The 25,331-nt window shown below is 32.2% G+C and overlaps 1 long non-coding RNA gene across 1 annotated transcript; it reads left to right on the top strand.

Moving 5' to 3' along the window:
• The first annotated feature begins 2,262 nt into the window (after positions 1–2,262).
• LOC146997580 (uncharacterized) lies at positions 2,263–10,102 on the top strand. Its single transcript, XR_015040694.1, has 3 exons — positions 2,263–2,394; positions 3,460–3,569; positions 9,878–10,102. It is a non-coding gene; the product is annotated as an uncharacterized LOC146997580 (long non-coding RNA).
• The last annotated feature ends 15,229 nt before the right edge of the window (positions 10,103–25,331 follow it).

Genomic DNA, 25,331 nt, shown 5'->3' with positions numbered 1-25,331 from the left:
AACTATATATTGAAAATAAGCATTAAAGTCAGTTTGTAGTATATTTCTATACAAATTCACTTAATTTCCCAGGAAAAAGATGTCTTTTTTATTTTTTTACCTTCCAATTTTTATAGCTATATGCTGAAAACAGGCTTTAAAGTCCGTTTGTAGTATATTCGTATACAAATTCACTACCTTCCCCCCCGAAAAAAAAGATGTCTTTTTTATTTTTTTTTACCTTCCAATTTGTATAGCTATATACTGAAAACAGGCCTTAAATTCCGTTTTTAGTATATTCCTATACAAATTCACTCCCTTTCTCACCAAAAAAGATGTCTTTTTTATTTTATTTTACCTTCAAATTTGTATAGCTACATACTGAGAACAGGCGTTCAAGTCCGTTAGTAGTATATTAGTATACATGGTCTATTTTTAGAAAGGGTGAGACAACATTCCAAGACAAAAGGGGGTAGAGTTAATTTTTATCATGTCTAAAAGACATGATAAAAATTAACAAAAAGTATTTATAATATATATTATATAATATATTGTAAGGATCTTAAGTTTTACTAATGTTTATTACATTTTAAATCTTTACTATCACTTCTTATTTTCTACTTCCGGCCAGAATTATAAGCGTTAAAGTATTTATGCAAAATTTGTCTGGCGAACGCCAAGTATTTAAGTTGTGGCTTTTTGCCAAGCGAGGGAGAGGAAGGAGTTAGTCGAAGCAGGCCGCTTACCTTAGAAGTTTTACGCAGTTGCTGGTTGCCTACCAGGTCAGAGGTTTTAATCCTCTTGATAAATTTTAAACGTATTGTAGTGTTCACAGTTCTCTGTACTACCCAGGCAGCACGTCTCCAAAAATATACGTATAATTTTGGTGAAATAAGGGTATGGTATTTTTTGCACGTTACTTTTACGAAATTTATACGAATGAAAAAGGCTGAAGTTACTGTTGACTCTTGATCGTTATTTTCCACACGTTATTTTTACGAAAATTATACGAATCCGAATGTACTGATAAAACTACCGCCATGATGGTATATTTTATTCGTCACTTTTACGCATATTATACGAATCCGAATGTTCTGAAAGAAACTACTGCCTTTATGGTATATTTCATTCGCCACTTTTACGGATATTATACGAAGTCTAAAAAGATTGAAAATGAAGTTTATTAATTCAAAATATTTAGTGTATTTCTGGCATTTCACTTTGTTTTCCTTGTCCAAGAACATGAAAAAAGGGGCATTCATATTCGAGGCTAAAATTTTTCTATAAATTTTAACATGTGAGCTAAATCTTTACGTGCATTTTTACAAAAAATTATATTTTCTTAATTCAAACATCTTCAAAATAACTTATTTATTTTCTTATATCAAATTTGTTATTTTTATTCATATCAACACTTACATTAATTTACAAAATTTAATTTCTTTTATGAAAATCCTATTACCCATTTAACTGGACTAAGCTGTATATTAAATTTGTGTACTTACTGAGTTTGGTATAATACTCGCCTTATTTTATTTAGCAAATGTGGGCAATTAAATTGGAATAAAACTAGCAAATCTTTCATGTCGAGGAATAGAATAATAAATACAGCAGAAGATGCTCGAAAACGTTTAACTTCTTGAACAATAGTTTAATGTAGACCAAAGGATCATTAATTATAATCAAAGATATACTAATATTTTTATTTAATAATAATAATAATAATAATCTACGAAATTGCAAGCTGAATCCTGATATTTTACATATATTTCAGTTCCTTTAATCTTTGTTATAAAAATCATATGAGGCTATTTTTTTTTATTTTTGTTTAATGTACGGAAAAAATGATATAGCGATTTTAGTAATTTTTATATGAGGAAAAAATTAATAAATAACGTAAATAAATAATTATATTATATTTTATATTTTTCCTGAAACAGTTAAAGACATTCTTAATATGGAGATCTACAGAATAAGTACAAGGGTCCAGTTAAATGAACTCAAAATTTGCATAGTTAATTTTACGCTAACTTTTAAAAATTAACCGGATTTACGATCATACACTGAGCATACGCAGACATTTTTATTTTTCGTAGAAAAATTTAATTATTACCTTAATACAGAGATGCTGTGAATATAAATTTAAATAATGCAAAAGTAAGTTTATTTCATATGCTAATTTAGAGGCTTTCTTAATATGTTTAATTATAAAGAAAAAAAAAAAAGCGTTGCAATTCTTGTTCACTGACCAATGGCAAAGCAGACACTTTCTACTTCCGGTTGTGGCGGGATATTTGTGAAGTCGGCACTCAGCAATGGCGGCCGAAAAGAATGGTATAGTCGCAAAGCATACTGTTTGTTCGTGTATTGGCGTTTGTGACTGAATCCATCGAAGTTACTAATTATTTGAAGAAAGTAAGTGAATATTTTATATTTTCAGTGTTTAATACTCGTACTTTCTTCACCTATATAAAATTTTATAAATAACGTCTGTGTAGGAAATGTGATTTTCCATGTGTTGTTCTTTTGTGTACGTGCCTAATGATTCATTTTCAGGATTTGGTACTGTTAAATTTTGCACTAGTCTGTTTCTTACTGTTTGTGTCACTCCTTTTTGTATGTGTCTCACCTTTTTATAGTTATATTATTTTTACTCAAACGTTTTAATATTTATCTTAAAGCATACTGTAATTAAGCAGGAAATAGCTTTTAATGGAAAAAGAAAGGCAATATTAACATGACTAATTGTTCAGAAATCTGTTATGGAAATGTTATCTACCTTATGCCAAAACATAAAGCATGTAACTTTCATTTATTTATGAAATTCAAAATTTTTTATTTGCTTAGTGTTTTCCCTAAAAATAATTTAATTTCTTATTTTTGAATTTAGTTTTATAAATTTGCTTTAATATATAATCTTTAACTCAAAGATATTGTGCTATTAAAAAAGGTAATTTTATGCCATAGAAACACAGGTACTTTGTTCCAAATCTGTGTTCATTTTTTTTTTATATATATACTGAATTTTTATGCACTTGTAATTACTGAAATATATCCTTTCATGAATAATAAATAAGTCCTAAGTCCTTTCATGAATGCATTTCTTTTTTGTTTGTTTGATTTTGTTGTTTTAAAAGATCTGCCATAGTTAAAGAAAGAAAATAAAGTAAGAATTCTTTACTTTCAGTTTTGAATAAATTTATTACTATTTACTGCAGCTTCAAGTTTCTCTAAACATAATTTTCGAAGTCAAAACTTGATAGTTATGTTGATTATTAGACTTGCATGAAAAAATTAGTATTTGATCTAAAATACCTTAAATTATTTGAATTATATTTTACCAAATCATGTATTTTGATATAACTAGATAGTTAAAAAAATTAAAATTTGTAAATGTGCAGAAATGCTTATATAAAACCAAGAAATTGTTTATATTTTTGTTGTTTTTTCCCTTGTAAATTAATTATATATATATTACAGTCTGGGGAGTCAGCACCCTGCTGAATTGTAGTAAACGAGACGTCCAATCTACTAGACCATCAAAGATGCAGATTTGGATTTTCTATTTCATAGTTATTGAAATCATAATGGTATGTTTGTTTAAATTAGTACTGTTTATGAATGTGATAAAAATAAATTCTGATAAGCTAAGAAATGATTTATTTTCTATTAATTATGAACTGTAAATAATGTAACCAATTTTCGTCATAGTATTTACTAAACATTTTTTTTTAAAAAAGGGAGGTAGTCTTATTTATACAATTCTTGCAGAGATACCAAGAAATAAAACATTTCAGGAATTTTCACTTAGTATATCTTGATGTGTAAAATCGTGTTGTTCAATGCCATATTACTTTTTCACAGGAAAGTAATTTTATTGATCTAACATCTGCATAAATCAAACTTTTTTAAGAATGATTACAGTTTCTAAGCTAACTTAAAATTTTCAGATTTAGAAAATGTATGTTTAATTTAGCATTAGTTTTCCATGGAATAGAAAAGGTTTTCAAAATGTTCAGTTGTTAGAGGGAAATAATATAAATGAGATTGTCCTGATACAGTTTCAGCTGGAAATGAAACTGAATTTTCGGATAGCGAAGATTTCATTTAAGAATTCTAATAAAACTGATTAATGTAAATCCTCTGCATTTAAAAATTCTAATAAAACTGATTAATGCAAATCCTCTGCATTTACGAATTCTAATAAAACTGATTAATGTAAATCCTATGATTCATGTAGGTATTCTTCTGTTATCAGGACCAGATTCAGAAATGTGTGTTTATATGCATGCATTTTTAAATGTAGGTGCTCGTGTGTGCATGTGTATATTCTTTATGTATGTATGTGTATACTTTACACATATATGCGCATACATGCATATACACATGCTTACATATCTACAGTGGAACCCTGAGATACGAGTTTTAATTCGTTCCAGCATTCAACTGGTATAGCGAATTTCTCGTATCTAGAAACAAGCTTCCCCATTGAAAATAATGGAAATTCAGTTAACCCGTTCCACACCCCAAAAAATATCAACATTTTAATATCAAGTCAATTTTTCCTAATAAATAACACTGGATAATAATATAACAATAGTTTAACTTTGTTACCAACATTTTAACTCCTTCTCATTAATCCACACCAACAACAGCTTTTCAACATCTAGGAGTACTTTTATGGTACTTGGAAGAAACGATAATTCCTTTGGCTACATCAGGTTTCTTAATTTCTTCCTGCTTCTTCAGAATAGTATAGATTTTCGATGTTGAATGGCCGCAAGTCTTCGCCAATTCCGTCACCATGCTTATGTTTATCTATGATTTCTTTCTTGATATCGACGGCCATAGCCTCCTTATTTTTCTTTGCAGCACTATCTGAGGCAACAATCTTCTTGGAGGCATCTGGAAATAATTATTTTCATGTTAAATGTCAAAACAATTAACTTACAAGTGCACAAACACGTATATAAAAGAACATTGAGTGATCTGTCGAGGGGATTTCCCGAGTTGAGCCGTATAGGGAAATGGCGCCACCCGTACCAACAGCCTGGCTCATTGCTCGTTACTCGAATTAATGCTCGTATTTTGCTCATACTTTCCTCGTATCTCGAGGTTTCATTGTACATTTCTGAATCCCGTCCTAATAACAGAGGAGTACCTTTGCCAGTATTGCAACAGAGCTAGAATGAATTATTGTGTTAAATATGTGAAAAATGCATGCTTAAAGTACTGTTATTTTCTAAAAATATTCTGTATGTCTATTTTTTACAAGAAGAAAAAAATAGCTAAAAGCTGTTAATTTACTCGTATTTATTAGTCCAAAGGGGCTTTGTCCCTAAAGAACTATTGTTTTTGTTTTGCATTGGTTCACTATAAATATGTGTTTCACTTTTCAAACTGTTCCTACCAAATGTTAGAGTCCCTAGTGTGGGATTAATACTCTCTATCTTAGTGCCCTCTATAACCTATGTTAGGGTTAACCTGTATAACCTACAAGGATTGCCAGTTTAGGCGAGATATCTAGGTAGTCATCATAATACGTACCTTATTTTTTATTATTTTTAAATTAAATTGAAAGTAATAAACTAGTTTTCAAGAATGGAGTTAAACTAGATTTGCATTCAACTCTGGTTTATTGTGTTAATGATGTTTTGCTGTAACAAATATTAATTTTTTGTTTAAGTATAATAATTTAAAATGTTTTTTGGTACTTTTCCGTTTTGCCGGCGCAAGCGATAAAGTCGCTAATAATGGTGCAACCGATGCCAAACGGAATATTCTCGCTGGTAACCTTTTACGCCTCATTTTCAAAACAAGTCGCAGCTTTTTCTTATCAGATTGATTGTTTCTTTCAATACTGACATATAATTACATAGAATTTTTATCAGATAGTTCAGTTTTATGTCCAAGGCCATTTTCGGTAATTAAGTCAATTAGGATGCAATCACAGCGCTTACCCGAAGCCGAAAATATAGAAAAGGTAAAGTCAAGAGTTAAATTCATCAATTCTAATGAGAATGCATTAGCGAAGTAAAGTACTGCAGTTTTACATAATTTCTGAGTAAGCTATTCGTACGAATTGAAATATTTCTTGCATTTAAACTTGTGTTCCAAATTAAGATTTAACTTGAAATTAATGTAGATAATTACTGAGAGCATTAGATTTTTGTAGAGAGTAGTTTACGTGAGATGAGATCGCTTGAGGTCACGTGATATGAACCGGCGAATCAGGATGTTGAACCATGAAAGCGTAGTAAATTCTTAAATTAATGTCTTTTTACAAATTTATTGTCTTTATTTATCGGTTTTTTATAAAATTTTAAGCGATATTAAAATGTTTATGCCTTTAAAAAAAGAATTCTTAAAACTAACATTGTTTAAATATTTTTTATGTGTATACTGTATGTTGTCTGTCGCCAATGAAGTCTGCTTGACGAGATTTGCGCCGGCAAAACGGAAAAGTACCTGTTTTTTCTAGAGAATGAAGTACTGCCACTAAGGTAAAGGTGCTAACTTGCAAGTTAATTTTCTATTCTACATTAACTCAATCTTTATGTCCTGTTACAGATATATGGGCAGAAATAATGAAAACCTGACATTCAAAAAGAAAAATAATAACGTTGAATGTAGTATATTAGATGGTTAACTGCGGTTTGGCAGCTCATTAATAATCTTACACATATTGAGTATGAATAACTTTGACAATTACCGGTATTTTCAATAGTATAAAACTAGGCAAGAAAGCAGCTTTAGCTTAGCACCGATTTTAAATACAACTCTCTTACCAATATTGGTTTGACGAAGGTAAAATATAATTGAATTCAATAAGTTGGAAATACTGTCTGTCTTTCCATGAGTTAAAAAATAATTTCAAATAAAATTTCTTTTTTCAGTTTTTCATGTTATTTGTTTAATGTTATTGTAATCTGATTTATCATATTTAGTCACATATTTCATCCCTCTTTGCACTGTAGTATATACAGGGGTTGGACAAAAATATGGAAACACCTTTAAAAAAACATGTTTCTTTGCTTAATATGGTGTAGGAAACCCGTTGGCATCCAAAACAGCTTGCAGTCTTCTCGGAATGGATAAATACAGTTCCTGTATGTTTGCCAACGGAATATTATATCATTTTTCCTGCAAAACGGTGGCAAGTTCAGATAACGATGTTGGCGGTGGATAACGAGAACACACTTTCCGTTCCAATGTAGACCACAAAGGTTCGATAATATTCAGGTCTGGTGACTGTGGTAGCCAGGGGAAATGGGACAACTCATCCTCGTGCTCAGAAAACCAGTCCTGGACAATGTGAGCTGTGTGAACAGGGGCTTTGTCGTCTTCGAAGACACCATCACCATCGGGGAACAAAGTTTGTACCATGGGATGAACTTGATCGGCCAAAATGTTCACATAAGTCTTGGCAGTCATGTGCCCTGACACAGTTATGGGGCTAGCAGAGAACCACGATATGGCTGCCCAAACCATAACAGAACCCCCGCCATGTTTCACTTTTGGCAACAAGCAGTCTGTATTATAGGCTTGAGATGGCGTTCTCCAGACGTAAACTAGGCCAGAAGTGGGAAACAATGTGAAAGAAGACTCGTCAGACCATATTACTCGCTTCCACTGCTATATAGTCCACGCTTTATGACTGAAACACCACCTTTTCCTGTTAAGGGCATTAGCATCACTGATGAGTGGCTTCTCAATTGCAGCACGGCCAGCAATTCCCTGTTTATGAAGCTCTCTTCTAATTGTTTTGGTACTCACAGGGTTCGGTAACGCAACATTCATTTCAACAGTAACTTTTGCAGCTGTGGTCTTCTTATTTTTCGTCACAATTGCCCTTAATGATCGTCTGTCACGATCACTCAGGGCACACTTTCGTCCGCGCTGTGATTTAGCAGATGATGTTTTTCCGCTTTTCAAATATACGGAATAAATCTTCGATACAGTACCTCTTGAAACACTAAACACCTCGGCTACCTTGCTTACAGAAGCACCTACCATACGTGCTCCAACAATTTTCCCACGTTCGAAGTCTGTTAACTCTGACACAATGCAATGACAACCTCATATAACAGTACTCCGACAACAACTGAACTGTTTAGCACATTTACGAAGTTGTATAGGTGGCATCAGTAGTCAAAAACGCCAGCGCCACCTACATATTTCATTAAAATCAATCTTTCTTTTCAAACATGCATTTCACAAGGTGTTTCCATATTTTTGTCCATCCACTGTAATTCAAAGGACTTATCAGTTTCAGCAATATTTTTTTTTTACCAGTATACATTTTTACCATAACTCTGTTTCTAAATCATATCCTGAAAAATTAAGGAGTAAAGTACAAAAAGGAAAATATGCAAGTAAATAATGGCATTTAGTGTTGTTTATGTGTAATATTTTTACTAGATTGTAAAAGCTATAAAATTCTATTAGCTTTTTTAAATTGAGATGCTTCTTTGCACCAAAATGGTTAAAGCCCTAGTGTGACTTTGGTACTTTGATCTAACTTCTATTCCTAATAAATAATCCAGCTGCATACACTTTACTCAATTTCTGCCATGTGTAAGGTAAACAATATTAGCTTTTTTTAAATATATCTTTTACAACTATTCAATTAGGTAGGTTTCTTTCATATTTTGCCTTAATTGAGTCATCCTGCTAATTAAGAATTTATTAAAGTTAATATGTTAAGTTTTTGTGTGTATAATTCATTTTAAGTATGTGCAAGCAAATGCATACATTAACAGTTACATAGAATTATGTTTTGGGTATCAAATTCAGAAATTTTGGGGCTGTTTTTAGAAGATTTATTAATGATTTATACTATATTAATATTGGTAAAAAAATTCTGTGGCTTTTATATGAGAGTATATATTTTAAAATAGCTGCATGATATGGTAGAGGTAAAAAGCTTCATGTGGATCATAAATTAATATTATGTGGGAATTTTTAATTTATTTAATAAAGAAAATATTCAAGCCACAATTAAAATTTTTTCACTGGATTATTTGCATACAAAGTTTGCAGCAAATATTTCCTGCAACAGAAGTGACAATTTTTATTTTGCGAAGACAGGAAATTTAGTTAGTGTAAGCAGTAACTCTATTTTGAGATGTTAAACAGGAAGGCAAATTTTTGAATTTAAATTGATTTTTGAAGGAAGACTTCATTTAGTCTTGCTATCATTCTACGTGGCTCTTAACTTTTTTATGGTATTTATAATTTTATTGTTATTCAGCTTTCTGTTTGCTTAGAATGCACATGAATGTAGACTTGAAATATTTTATATTGCAAACTGAGATGCCATTGTTATCATAATTAAAGATTTTTGCTCTGATTTTGGAGAAATTTACTGATAATACTTTTGATTGTGTATTGGTTTCTGGTTTATTGAAATATGTAAAATAGCCTGTTAATGCATATACATATGTTAATGACATGTATATGTTTATGAAGTATTCTGTTATATGTATATAGTGTTGTGATTAGTTTTCTGCTTACTCTTTATTTAAGAAAAAGTTATCTGTAAGAAAGCGAATATTCTTTACTATATGTAGGAGTAAAATTGAAAAGGCTAATGAAATATAATTAATACAAAATTAAGTTTTTTCTCATGTACTTAAATACTAAAGACTTTCTCAACCTTGCAGTTCTAAACAAATCTTAAGTATTTTTTACTTGAAATTATAGGCATTGTGTAAGGAATATAATTGAAGCTTACTGTGTGATAGTATGAAATTAAATTTTTAATTACTGAAATGTAAATTTTTAAATATGAAATACTCAGTGCATTTTATATGCATCTTTTAATACTTCAACTATATTTAAAAACTGAAAAATCTGAAGTGTGAAATTATTACAAATTTTTCTTTTTCTTGTTTAGGAGCTGTTCTCAAAACATTGGGTGACAAAGAATTCACTTTTACAAAAATCGAGCAGGATATTAAAGACAGCGAACTATAGAACAAATATGGCGAAGCTGCATGAAGTCTATGTGGAATTTTATTATTGAAAAAAATATGCTCTTCAGATTTAATGTTAGTTTTTATTGTTTAACAGTAATTGCAGTTTTCAAATACCTGTAAAATAAACCTAATTCTTAAATTAATTTCATGTGTATTTCTTTTGCAAGTATTACAGTTCATAATACTTCAAACAACTTGAAATTTTATACTTATTAATTTATGTGGGATATGTTCATAATAATTTTATAATTTAAATAACTCATTGTCATCATATGAGCATAATCTAAAATGCACAGCATTTGACAACAAATTAATAAAAAAATTAGCCAACTTCTAATTGCTTTCTTTTGTCCAGTTGCCTCTTTTTAAATCATTTAATACCATAAAGCTATTTGATGAAAAAAAATAATTGGTATGTGCACATCAACATGTACATTTATAATGATGTTATAGAAAAAGTCACATGAGATAAATATTTAAAAACTTAAATATTCCTAAACAAATTAACTTTTTAAAATTTTATCTGGTATATAAGATAAAGAACATATTTAGGTAATTTTGAATTTGCATAATTTTATGAACTTATTTATGAAATTAACAGTTACATTGTAAAAGGGAACTTTTTAAAAATACCTCAATAAAGCATTTCTTTTGTAGAGGTGAACTTTTAGTACTGATCTAATATATTTATAAGATTTTAAACTGAAAAAGACTATAATAGATTACAATACATTGCAAGATTGACTGATAAATGTAAAATTTTTACATATCATAATTATGTGTGTAATTAAAACAGAAGTTACTCGATTAACTTGCATGCAAATTAATATTTTCTTTAACATGTTTGGGATAAACTGAATTTTAATAAATAAATATGTATAGATTTGTGTATTATCTGAAAATATGAATGAAATATTTGTGACATTAAACATTCATCTTCAAGGAAAATAACAGAGTCAACTTGGTAAACTATTGGAAAAGGTAAGTTTTCTACAATTTCCTGGTCTATATTTAACAATTTTAAAATTTAGCACACTCATTCAAATAATCTAAATGTATGATGTTTTCTTTTGTGCTACATTTGTTTACTGAATTTGTTAATTAACTATATTGTACTTTAAATAGAAATTAATGTAGATATTCCCCGTATTTTACGGTACAAAAACTTATATATTTGATAATAATTTACCTAAATCTTCCCTATGTTTTCTTTGCATATACGAATGACTTTGGTAAAAATTTAGTCCGATGTCTTCTCCCCTTTACTGTGTATAAGTGCACATTTTTGGTAAAAAATTTGCATAAATCTCCAATTACCTATTTACTGCATTTTTCGTAAAATGTGCTTATTTTAATCTCTTGTTTTTTATATAAATCTATGCAAAAATGTTCTGCATATTATGATTAAAAGATAAAATTAATATCAAATTTTTACATATCCACCTTTTAGGTATGTACAGCAATATGGAATATATATAACTGGAAAATTTAAATGCAAAAAAATTAATTTCTATTCAAAAATTACATAACACTAAAAGGCTGAAAATCACTTTTAATATTTCATTTCAAAGTGACTACAAAATATGCAATAAATTTTGTAAACCTGAGTTCTATGTTTTAAATCAATTAATGCTATCGTTCATTTACATGGCATAAGAAAATGTCCTTCAGAAAAGCAAATAATTTATTTAAAGTGTTATTTAGTACACAACTGTTTGCTACAGTTTTTTACTAAATTTAAATTTATGAAATGAATTTAGTAAACAAAAATGCAAATGAACGATGGCATTAATTGATTTAAAACACAGAATTGATGTTTACTAAATTTATTATTTTGTAGTCACTTTGAAATGAAATATTGAATGTCATTTTCAGCCTTTAAGTGTTACGTAATTTTTTAATAGAATTTTTTTTTTTTTTTTTTTTTTTTTTTTTTTTTCATTTACTAGTGCATTTAAATTTTCCAGTTATATATATTCCATATTGCTGTACATAACTAAAAGGCAGATATGTAAGAATTTGATATAAAAATTATTTTACCTTTTAATCATAGCATACAGAAAGTTTTTGCATAGATTTATATAAAAAATATGAGATTAAAATAAGTACATTTTATGAAAAATGCAGTGAAAAGGTAATTGGAGATTTATGCAAATTTTTTACCAAAAAATGTGCATTTATACACAGTAAAGTGGAGAATACATTTGATTAAATTTTTACCAGTCATTCGCATATGCAAAGAAAACATAGGGAAGATTTAGGTGAATTACTATCAAATATATACGTTTTTGTACCGTAAAATACGGGGAATATCTACCTTAATTTTTACCTAATATATACGTTTATATACAGTAAAAAATCGGGGAAATTTACGTAAATTTTCACTAAATATATACGCATACGTGAAGCAAAAATTCGAGATTTACGTATATGCGATAAATATACGTAAATTTTTACTAAAAATATACGTAAATCCCTGAAATTTACGTATATTATACGTAAAAGTTGCGAATGAACAGTAGTCTCTCGCGTAAATATACCTAAATTTTACGTAAAAGTTACGTATAGTATAACGTAAAAATATACGTAAATATTTAGTAATTGCCACTGGACACTTTTTATGATATTTTTACGTTCAACTTGAACGTTTTTTATACGAAAGGCCATTCGTAAATTGCACGTACTTTTCTCGTGCAATTTACGAATGCATGCTGCCTGGGTACATACGGCTTCCTGTTAATATAAGGCCAATCTTCCACGTTTATTATTTTAAAGTTAAATTATAGTTTAGTTCTATTTCTTATATTTTTACGTTAGACCCCAAGTAGCGGGTCTGTGTATTCCGAAGTACGGAAGTTATTGTAAATAGAGAAAAATAAAGGGTTTTGTATACCCTTCTTGTGTATCCTGTCTACTTCCCACAGTTTTGAACATAGCTTTAGTAAGCTCTCTGTTCCGAGTCAGGTCCTTGCATGTTCCCGAAGAAGGTAAGACGGAACACTGATCCTGATAGTGGCGCCCAACGAAGAAGAATAACCATGGCCGAGTTTCAAGAAGAACCTGTGCTACCTGCAGAAGCGGCTCAGAAACCAGAAATTCCAGCTGCCGCCCTGGAAGGATTTGGTTACATCGTCCAGACCTTGCGCGCTTTGATGAAACCAGAAGCAACATTTAATGGAAACTCACCGGTAACCAGTTTTTTGGAAAAATTGGATGACCACTTCATGCTCTACGCCGTGCACGAATTTCAAAAAGTTACCTTAGCTACCAGCGCTTTGAGGGGCCAAGCGCTTAACTGGTTCAAATGTATCGGCAGAAGTCTCTTGGGTCAAGCAGGAAGTCCCACCTATACCTACGAAAATTTCAAGACTGCCCTACTAAAAGCCTTCCCTGTTGTAAGGGATCGTGCGAAATTAGAAACAGAACTTTTCAGTATATATCAACAAAGAATGGAAAACATCTCGAGTTTTATTTTAAGAAAAATTCACGTTTTCAAGCTCTTGTATGGAAACCGTCCGGATCCTGAAATAATTCAAGTGATTTTGCCGAGGTTACTGCCCCAAGTGCAAGACTTTATTGAATTAAGAAATCCGACTACACTGGAAAAGTTATTTGAGCTAGCAATCCAGTTTGAAAGTAGAAGAACGGCGGACGTTGAAAGAAGACGTAAATATCAACAGCGAAACCAATTTGGTGCGCCAAAATAACAGCAAACTCAAGCACACGGCTACGGAAGCAAAGCGAATCAGTGGGCAAGGAAACCCGAGCATTCAAAAACAGCCGGCGAACGTCGACAGTTCAATAGCAATCCAGGAAAAAAGTCTCAAGGCCAGGGGAAAAAGAAGGAAAGCACGGAAATGAAAAATAATTTAAACTAAAACGGATTTCTGCTGACGGGAGGGTGCGGAACTCCGAAGGCCAAGAAAACCCCTCTTCCTTCAAGTTAAATACAGTAATGGTGAAAAATTTGACTCTTCGGAAGATTGAAGTGTTGGTGAATAATATCCCAGCCACCGCACTCCTGGATACAGGCGTGTTCCTGTGTGGCAGAAGAATTTTTTAGGAAGTATTTTCGCAAATACCGCATATATAATTCCGATAATACGACAGTGTTAGCGGCGCAAGGAGAAAAATGTAAGTGTATAGGTAAAGTACCACTCTATATCCGTATCAAGGACGAACAAGTAAAGGCGATGTTTTTTATAGTAAAGAATCTGCAAGCACATATAATCTTAGGAATAGATTTTCTTTCAGAAGCACAAGCAACGCTGGATTTTAATGAAGCGTCCCTTAACCTGACAATGAAACCAGTTCGTGCAGAAAAGGCTGAACCGCCGATGTTAAATCTTGACCACCTGTCTAATGACGAGCAAGGAAGAATCCGACAAGTGGTAAGTGAATTTGCTTCGTTATTTAGTGATATTCCAGGATTTACTCAGGTTACTAACCATAGTATTGACACCGGAGATTCAATGCCACTTCGCCAAAAACCATACCGGTATGATAAGAATAAGGAAAAAATTATAGAATGGCATATCACCAATATGCTACGTAAAAAGATCATAACGACCATCTCAAGTAGTTATGCTAGCCCGGTGGTTTTATGTAAGAAAAATAATGACTATCCATTGACACATCCAAAAAGGTGGCGATTCGCGATTGACTACCGTAAATTAAACTCCATAACTAAATATCCGGTATATCCGTTACCTATTATTGAAGAAATTCTAAGGAACATAACATCCACCAAATATATGACGACTTTAGACTTAACGACTGGTTATTTTGAAATAGGGGTTAGGCCTGAGGACGTGCCTAAGACTGCTTTTATAACCAAGTCTGGCACTTATGCATTTTTGCGTATGCCGTTTGGCCTTTCAGGGGCGCCGGCAACATTTCAGCGATGTATGGACATTGTGTTAAGACCTGTTCTTGGAAAGTCCACATTTATCTATTTAGACGATATCATTATTACTAGTGATAATCTCGACCAACATGTACAGGATTTAAGACAGGTGTTTTCGTTATTAAATGAGGCCGGTCTAAAAGTTAATGTCGAAAAGTGCAAATTTGCAGCCCCTGAATTAAAATATTTAGGTTACAAAATATATCAGAAAGGAATCGAGACAGACGAATAAAAAGTAATCGCTGTAAAAAAATATCCGACTCCAAACACGGCAAAGAAGCTCTCTTCTTTTCTAGGACTTTGTTCATATTATAGGTCCTTTATAAAAGATTTTGCGGCTATCGCTGAGCCATTGTTAAAATTAAAAAGGAAAAAGGCAAGATTCTCGTGGACGGCCGAAGCCAATAGTGCTTTCGAAAAATTAAAACAAGCATTAACGCAAGCCCCTGTGTTGAAATTTCCTGAAAAGGATGAGAATTTAGAAATTTCAGCGGATGCTTCGGATTATGCGGTAGGAGCGGTACTTTCGCAAAATCAGCAGCCCGTGGCATTTTTTAGCCGAACTTTAAATCAAACACAAAGAAACTATTCCGCGACCGAGAGAGAGGCACTTGCAGTTCTGTTAGCAGTGCAAAAGTTCCGAGTCTATTTTGGAAAGGCGCCAATAACAGTATACTCTGATCATGCGGCGGTAACTAGATTGTACTCAGGGAAAAACTTATCCGCAAGGTTAATAAGATGGGCACTCAAGCTACAAAAATATAATCTGGTAATCAAGCATATCCCCGGAAAGGAAAATATCGTAGCAGATGCCCTATCAAGAATTAAAATAGATGAACAAGGTAATACTGTAAAGGTGGCAATGCTCACAGCATGTACAATAAATTCCCGAGAAACTGTAATAACCGAACTGGGTAAGGATCCTGAGATTGGAAGCATTTATGAATATTTAAAGGATCCTGAAAATTTTAGCCACCAAGATATTGTGGCGATAAGAAATAGGGCGATCCATTACGAACTAATAGATGGTCTATTATTCTATACAAAAACTACGAATTCCAACAACGAATTTCGACCTGTTATCCCAGCTAGTCTTAGATTAAATATCCTGCAGGAGCTCCATGACAGCCCTTTAGCTTCTCATGCTGGTATTCGGAAAACTATCCAACGCGTACGCGAGGCAGTCTATTTTCCTGAACTGCAAAAGTTAACAAGGGCGTATGTCCAGTCCTGCCCAACATGTCAAGCAGTTAATTATATTAATTTCAGCCCGGCCGGGTGTCTAAATAGTATTAAATCCGAATTTCCAAATGAAATAATTGGCATCGATTTATTGGGCCCTTTCCCCAAAAGTCAGTTAAATAAAAGTCGCTATCTCCTTGTTATGGTTGATCATTTTAGTAAATGGACCGAAATTGTTCCCTTAAAACGATCCTCCGCGAAATTAGTTACTGATTTTAAATAAATATATTTTAAAATACGGGGCGCCCCTAAAAGTTATATCGGATAATGGTCCTCAATTTGTAAGTAATATATTTGAAGACATGTGCCAAAAACTGGGCATACGTCATTTAAAAATGGTCCCGTATCGGCCGCAATCAAATATAGCGGAACGGGTCGATAGAAATATAGTGAAAATTATCCGTAGTTATGTTAAAAATTGTCATAAAAGCTGGGATAACTATGTCAATGAATTTGCTTTCGCCCTTAGGACCGCAAAACATGATACAACGGGCAAAACTCCTGCTGAGTTATTTTTAGGCAGAAAGATTATAACGCCGTTAGATAAATTATTTTATGTGCAAAAAAGAGCCCAGAATTTAAAATGGGTGATATAGAAAAACTAATTAAGGAAGCAAAGAAGAATACTGAAGTAGCACAGAGAAAACAAAAACTTTATTATGATTTGAAACGACGGGGAGTAACTTATAAAGTAGGGGATGAAGTGTTAAAAATTAAGCATTCACTTTCTTCAGCACCAGAAGATAAAACCGCCAAATTTTTTCCACGATTTGAAGGACCATATGTCATAGAAAAAATAACTCACGCTCTAGTGGTGTTAAAAGCCAGGAATGGTGAAACATGCTCCGCAAACATTGATCAAATCAAACCCTACTATGATCGTAATAAAATGCAAATTTTCAAAGATCTTTTGCAGGATCCGACACGGCAGGCACAAGCTTCAGAGGTGGAAAAACGACAAGTACAAGGGCAAGCCATTAAGAGGCAGGAGCAAGTGAAAAGAAAGTTTCCCCGCGGAAAAATTGAAGGTAACAAGAAAAAGAAGCCGTTCCACCGTCCAGAAAAGAGAGCTAACGATCACCCCCAGAATGAAGAAGGGAGAAGGACAACGTATGCAAAGAGAACCAGGAGAAATGACGGCAACTATAACCTGGCTCTAAAACGGAAGATCTACTCATCCGACAGGACTCTCCGCAGCAAATGTCGCCGAACTGCGGAAGGGCCATCAGCGGCGGAGGAAAAGTTACAAGGAAAATTTGAACGGCCAGCAACGAGGTCCAAGCAGGAACACGAAAGAAGTTTCCCGGTTCCGCCAAGACCAGCTGCCATCAAACGACCAAGACCACATGCAGAAGCGAAAAAGAAGGTATTCAAGGGTGACCGAACTGGTGAAAAAAGGAAGCTTCTAGAGGAAGGCACTGAAGGGCGAGCCCGTACAAGAAGGAGGATAAATCAAACAACTATCTGCACTACCTTTAAGGACTGGGCCCAGAAAAGAATGTCCGAATATCACAAAGATAAGTAAAATTTTATGTTACTTTGCAAACTTAAGTTAATCTTTCATTCTTACTGCAAGTGGCAGATTTCAAGAAGTTTTACCTCATGTGAGGTCTACCTTTATCGCCAAAAAGGCGAGAAATGAGTTGTTACCGATTTTGGTATTATGTTTTTAAATTACTCGCGCGTAAAACTAAAGTTGATGTATAATAGCGTTGTGTAAAGACTTAAATATTGTAAAAAGTTATTGTATAAATTTTATTTAAAACATTCTAGCAAGAAAGAAGTTTTAGTCTGAAAGACTTTTTGAAATGTAGTATTTCAATGTTGAAAGAATTGGCACTTGCTTTGAAAAGAATAGAAGTTAACAATGTACTACTAATGTATGTTTTAAAATGCGTAAAATTAACGGCATGTTAATATGTTCTTATATACAATGTGAACTGTTATTTTAAATGTTAAGAAATACCGTGATATGGTAAAAGTGAATGTTAAAAGTTTTTTATTCGTGTGACTGTAAAAAGACTAAATCATGGTGAATATGTGTTAAAGGTTGAATAATGTAGTTAGGCTCTCTGACGCTACACTTCAGAGTTAGCCACTTTCAGAATAGTACCTCAGGGTTTAGAGTTGAAATTAGGGCGTGTTACGAGGTCTTGGTATGTTGAATTTTAACACGTTAGTGTTTTGATTGTAGGAGGAAGTGTTGAACACGTAGACAGAAACACATTCGTGTTTGGTGTTCTTTTACAACACATGTCAGAGAGCACGGGGAGAGATAATTAAAATAGTCCTGAATGAAATAAGAATGTTAAGAGAAATATAATTATATATGTTACTTGCCATTTCATTTTGTAACATTTCATTAAACTAGTTTTCCTTCCAGATCTCTGGAAGGAACCAGATTTGAATAAAAGCTCCTGTTTAGATGCAGTACAGATGAAAAAAAATTGTGTGTCCTGGGAGCTGCTATTGTAAAAACAAATTTCTTTCTTTTAAATTTCTAGTTTCTAGCGAAAAATGTTTGTAAAAAATTGGCCTCGTGTTAGATTCTAGAGCTAAAAGTTTTCAACAAGGTCGTTTTAGACCTCAGTTTCAAACTAATTAACTCTGGCGGGAAGCGTATTTCCAAACCCTACCCCACTTTTCGAATTTTTGACGTCACGGAAATATCGACTAGTTTCTCCTGGCAAGATGCCTACCCCACTTCTGACTACTACGGCGCGCTTTCGAAAGAATTGTGCTGCTGAATAGTGTGTTTAGGTGCTAATTGTGAGATTTTCGCAATTTAAATTATTATGAGTGGGAATTTACGCAAAATCTTTAGTGAATGGTTATTGTTTATCGCCGTAGTGTATTTGAGGAAAGAGGATAATAATTCACTGCTGCTTTATAACATTAACAGTATGAAAAATCTGGAAGGTGACACTCGGCAATAAATGTGCTGCATTTCATCGCAAAATTCAGCGCCGCCAGTAAAACAAACGAAAGTGTTCGAAAAACTTATCCACATCTGAAGCCACTATACAAAAATTGTATGTGTGCCAATACAGCAATTTAAAAAAAAAATTGCAGAAAACTTCAGATCAAGGAATAAGAAAGAATTGCAGTGCCTCTATGTGCTTAAAAACTACGAAGCATTCTGCAGACTTTCGTGCCAAAATTAAGGTTGACAAATAGATTAATACATTTTATTGTTTCTTTTAGTGTATATATTTCAAAATTATTAAAATAACTTGAACAGTTGTTTAATTGCTTAAAACAGCAATAAAGTTCATTTATAAAGATATACAAGGAACTTTATAATTGATTGCTTTGGTGAACAACTGAAATTTACTAAATTACCTAACTTTATAACATTAAATATCTTCGTAACTGTTGTATTATGCTCTGTTTTATAAAAGCTTAACTACTTTATTCATTTGTTATACATTAAAATATTTTCTGATTTATTTACTAAATGCGTAATCAATTATCAGGATTACTAAATGTATTAAGAATTTCCATACATGCTTGTGCAGTGTGAATGCATGTTTGTGTAATGAACTTTGATTTTCATGAACGAAAAAGAAATACAATTTCCGAATAAGTACTTTTTTGTTTTCCAGGGAAGCACTTCCGCAGAGGATCCGTTAAATGTAAACATCGCCAAAATTGGCAATAACAGTTCAAAGTTCGTAACCCGGCGAATTCGGTGGTCGTAGGTAGCAACCTGATTCTTCAAACGCTTAGACAACGAATCTGTTCTCGTATGTTTTGTGCGTGCTCCGTTTTGCCGCTGGCTGGTGATGCATCACTACCGGATGAGCAGGTGAAATTGCGGCGGAGGGGGAGGGCTTATTGATAATATGACTGTGTTCTTAATAATTAAAAGACTAAACACTAGTGCTGTAGAAGTAACGAGAAATTGTGTACCCGTATGTATTCGTTACTCGGTGAACCAGTACTCGTTACTATCGTATCGTTACTCGTTACTTTCGGTAAAATCGATCGGTATCCGTATACTGAGCCTATTTTATCGGTCTACGGCCCTAAAAAGGGCTTTGAAACGTCGCATTGTATTGAATCACGTGAGCTATTCTAGTTTTCGTCGCCTTTTTTTGGGTAGAAATAATTCACTTTATTTTGGCTATTATTTTTTGGTGCACTGGATATGATTCATTATTAAATTTTCTATTGCTGTCAGGGCTTAGTTTCTAAAGTCAGAAGGGCCTACGAAAGGCCGTCAGGAAAAAATAAAATAAAAAATAAAGAAAGAAAGGAAATAAATATTACAATAATAACATTAATTAGTAATTAAAATAACAAAAAAATTACTTATTAAAAAACTTAATAATTAAAATAACAAAAATAGTGATTAAAATAATGAATAATTAAAGTAACATAATAATTAGCAACTGAAATATAAAATACTTATAAGTACAATTTAATAAAAATGTAAAAACAAATAAAAATTAAAATAATTTTTAAATTTATGATGACTAATTAAATAATAAAGTAAAATACCAGATCTTGTCTTATTGGCTTAGTATCGTTTCGTCCTTTCTCATTTAATCCCCAGCTCGAAAAAGTGTTATTTCGTTCGCTGCCTTCCCGCACCAATTCCCTCTTTCCCGTTTCATCCGCTGTTTGAAAAATAGGTGTTTACTTTACGATAATGCGAACGTCTGTTTACTTCAATTAAAATGTTTTAGAAGAGATGACTGTTTCTACTTCGACTTAGCTTTTGATTTTTTAATATTATTTAATATTTTATGCAGACAAATTATGTTGAGCAGAATAATGAATTTCAGACGTGTTCAAAAGGTGTGTATCTGAATATAATAACATTTTTGTTGTATAGTATCCATTTTTTTAATTTCACACATTTCTAAAGTAACAGAAGTACGTTATCACTATTTTGGCACACACATCAAAAACATGTATGATTAAGATTAATGTTACATTCCTTATTAAAAGTAATGGGTCCTTATTAAATGCAACCATTCATGCTTTTAGAGGATTTTACATGTGGTGGTCTTAAAAAGATGATGTTCACTACCAATGTTTGTTTATGTTCCCAAAAATAGAGATCTCTTAAAAGGTGACCTCTTAGAGATGTCGTAAATAGATGATTTGCTATAATTATTTTCCGATAGATAATGGAATTAATGTAATTTAATGTCAATAACTCGAGGAAGCAAGTTTAAATACGGTGCAACAAAAATACAGAAGTATTTTAAATGACGAAAATATTCATATTTTGTCAATGTCAAATTTAAAAAAGAATTAGTTTTGGGCAAATTATGAAATCTAACTTTTAATGTCGTCTTCTGGTTTCTATATTTATATTTGGAAAACCTTTATACTCGTTATGAAAAAGAAAAATACAAGAAGTTTGAGTCCTGTAGGACAAAGATTGACCAGGAAATTTAGTTTCAAAATTTGCAATGTTTGATGCCATTTGTAACTTGCCTTTGGGTATCGCTTAATTGAGTTAGAATAATTCGAGGAAATAAGTTTAAATGAAGTGCAGAAAAAATAAGCATAATTTAAATAGTCGTAGAAGGAAGTCATGCGGAATCCATATCAAATTTTCACTTTTTCATAATGACCATAAAACTTTCCCAAATACAAATACAGAAAGTATTTGTATTTGGGAAAGTATTGGTTCGATCTCATTTATTTTCATTGGTTCTCATCTATTTGGGATTTGTATTGAGTTCGATCTCAGGCAAACGGGTTGGCTTCATAAACGTTTCGTGGTTTTTTTTCCCCGTACCAGCTTACAAGCCAGCTTACCACGTACCATACGAGCCAGCTTTCCTAAGAAAGTGCTCTACGAAGGCATTTTTCCTTTTAGGCACATAGCCCCAGTGTGTTTTGTCATAATCAACTAAACCAAATCATTTAAGAAATATATCAGTTGATCACTGCTCAGTATACATCTGTTGTTTCCTTATAAAAACACTTTGTAAAGACGTTTCCACTATTTTGCTAATAATTCTGGAAGGCTCATAGAGTACGAAATTATGTTACACTAACATCCGAAATTATGTTACACTAGCTAACAGAGAACTTAAGTCTGCTTAATACAACAAAAATCTGCTTGACTTGCTTTCGTGTCTTTGGGAAACGTAAGTATATGCAGAAATAAATATTAAAATCTATCACGTATATTTGTAAGGATGTAAAGCATACTGTTTTGATTCACGATAATGATAAATATGCATTATGTTACGACAGTTTTAAAAGATCACAAATAACTATACATATCCTAGACTTCTAACAAAATTTCTGTTACAATATGAACATGCATTTATTATTATATGAGTCGTAAAACGGCCCACCAGCGGCCGAGCGGTAAAGTCGCTGAACACTGTTAGTTCGGTCTGAGGTTCGAATCCCGCGAACGGTCCTACTACATGGGTGTTTTCGTGGTTTTCCCCATGTGTAACGTGTATACGAGCCAGTTTCCCTTAGAAAGTCCTCCACGAAGGCATCCCCCCTTAGGCAGATAGCCATAGTGTGCCTTGCCGTAATTAAGTGCACCCATACACACATGAGTCGTAAAATTCAGTATTCGTCATTTTTAGATTCTAGGTATATGACAATTTTTTTTTTTAATTTTCGTTTTGTTTTTAAAAATTAATTCACTTTATAGCTTTTCTTCAATTTATTATAAATGAATAGGAGTTTAAATTTTGATTTATATATAATATGATATAAATTCATCATTCATTAATAATATTTTATGTATAACAAAAAATTATCATTAATGTTCCAAATTTTAATTTTTTTAATGATTTGTCTTACATTTGTTGTATATTTGTTGAATGCATAGCTAAATATTTCAATTATACACAATAAAGGTTATGCAGAAAACAATTCAGCTGGCATGATAGCTAATTGCGAAAGAAAAATTAGAGTCTTATTGCTCTTAACTCTTAGTACAAGCAGCCATTTTTAAATTGACGTTAAAATAAATTTATTCTATGGTCTATTAGAAAATATTTATACTGAATCATTTATTGACGACTTCTAAGAGGTCGCTTTCTGAAAGAAACCTGTATTTTTGAGAGCATAAACATATGTTGATATTGAACATCACTTTTTTAAGATGCCAGAGCAAATGCACAGAGCTCCAAAAATCCTCTAAAAGCACAGACGGTCACGTTTTAAAAGGCTGACTACTTTTAATAAAGCTTGTATATTAATGTTCATTATACATTTCTCACATTTTTACTTTCTTTCAAAACAACGATGCTGTGGTTCAGTTGCTTTAGAACTATGTGAAACTAATAAAATGGGCCCTATGTTATAAAAACCTAATTATATTCAGATACACACCTTTTGAACATGTTTGAAATCTATTATTCTAATCAGAATACTTTGTCTACAGAAAACATTGAATCAATATTAGAAATCAAAAGCTAAGTGAGATTAAAGTAGGAAGAGTCACATCGTCTAACCCATTTTAATTCAAGTAAACATGTGCTTATTTTATCGTGAACCTCCGTTTTTTAAACAGCGAATGAAAAGAAAAAAAGAGCCCACCAGAGCTAAAGTCGCTGAGCACTAATAGTTCGGTCCGGGGTTCAATTCCCGGCTAACGGCTAGCTGCACGGGCGTTTTCATTGTTATTCCCGTGTGTAACTTGCATATGAGTCAGTTCCCTTTAAAAAATCCTACACGAAGGCTTCCCTCCCCGTAGGCAATAGCCGTAGTGTGCTTTGCTGTAACCGAATAAACCGAAACCGAAAAAAAAAAAAAAAAAAAAAAGGAATTGGTAATGGAAGGCAGCTACGAAACGTCGTTTTAGAAGAATGGGCTACATAACCAAATTTCTATCTATACTCTGGTAAACAGTATATTACAAGCAAAGTATGTGTGTGTGTGTAATTTACATTTAATTATAATTTATTTGATATATATATACATATTTACGTTTGGTAGTATTACCGATTGCAATAAAAGGGAGGTGCACATCTAGATGTTATCACGGACCCATATACAAAATTTCAACGTTCTATAACTAACCGTTTTTGAGTTATGCAAAATGCATATATACGTACTTACACATCACGAAAAAAATCCCTTTCAAGTATCAACTTAAAGTCATAATCATTAGTCATAAGTATCAGCTTAGAGTAAATGGGATTACATTTAACAATAAGTTTTTTTGAAAAAAAAAAAAAAAAAGAGAGAGAGAGAGAGTCTTTCATTGTGTTCGTACGTACAGGCGTCAGCCCAAAAAATAATTCACATGGATTCCGTAATCGTCAAAAACGGATATTTCCGTTAAAATATGATACCCAAACGTTTTCTCGATTACAATAATTACTACCATTTTATTTGATACAAGGAAGTAAAGAACCTATATTAACCTACATATTCTTATATAAACAATACCTAAGTGCAGTATATAAATATTTCAAATCAATAAAATCTGACTATGGCACGCTCAAGGGAAAAAAAAAAAAAAAAAAGATGAATTATCTAAATTTTCAAATTACAAACATAAATAGCAATAGTAAAAAGCAAATACAAAATAACGCTTCACGCTATCAAAATTGCTCATTTTCTTAAATATCAACAACTAAATAGTATTTCAACTAAAACACATAATGTAAACAAGAGTTTGCCCGATGCCCAAAAAAATTCAAAATTATCTATGAAAAATATGAGCGCATTGTGATGCAACCGTATCATTCGTATTCGAACAGCAACCGCATCATTCGTATTCGCATAGAAACCGCATAATTCGTATTCGCATAGAAACCGCATCATTCGTACTCGAACAAACCGCATCGTACGACAGATGCGAGTAACGAACAGATGCGAGTAACGAAATGAATTTGTGAGTACCGAATCGGTACTTCGAGTCAACCGATGTACCCGTTACTCAGTAACGAATACATGCGGTTTGCTCCAGCTCTACTAAACACTCAGAACCATAGGGTACCCGAGTCCTAAAACATGATTAACGTGGGCCGCAATAATATAAGGTTTTAAATAATTAACTAAAGTTTTTATTTTTATTACTCTTATTTTTATCTAAAATAATAGGAATTACATCACTTTTCATGCTTAAAAATTTGACATATTTTTAATGTATCTTAGCAATTACCTTTCAGAAGATGCTAGGTGTTTATATATGATAGATTATTAGAAAGAAATAAAGAAGTAATAATGAATAAAAAAAAGTATTATTGGTTCTCTGAGATGAGATTTAAAAAAAAAAAATT

Source organism: Stegodyphus dumicola, chromosome 4 (assembly GCF_044657685.1).
Source record: "Stegodyphus dumicola isolate Sdum_Otavi_A_Nest chromosome 4, ASM4465768v1".
In the NCBI taxonomy this organism is placed as follows: domain Eukaryota; kingdom Metazoa; phylum Arthropoda; class Arachnida; order Araneae; family Eresidae; genus Stegodyphus; species Stegodyphus dumicola.
The sequence above is the reverse complement of the archived record's forward strand: the minus strand, read 5'-3'. Positions and strand labels throughout refer to the sequence as shown.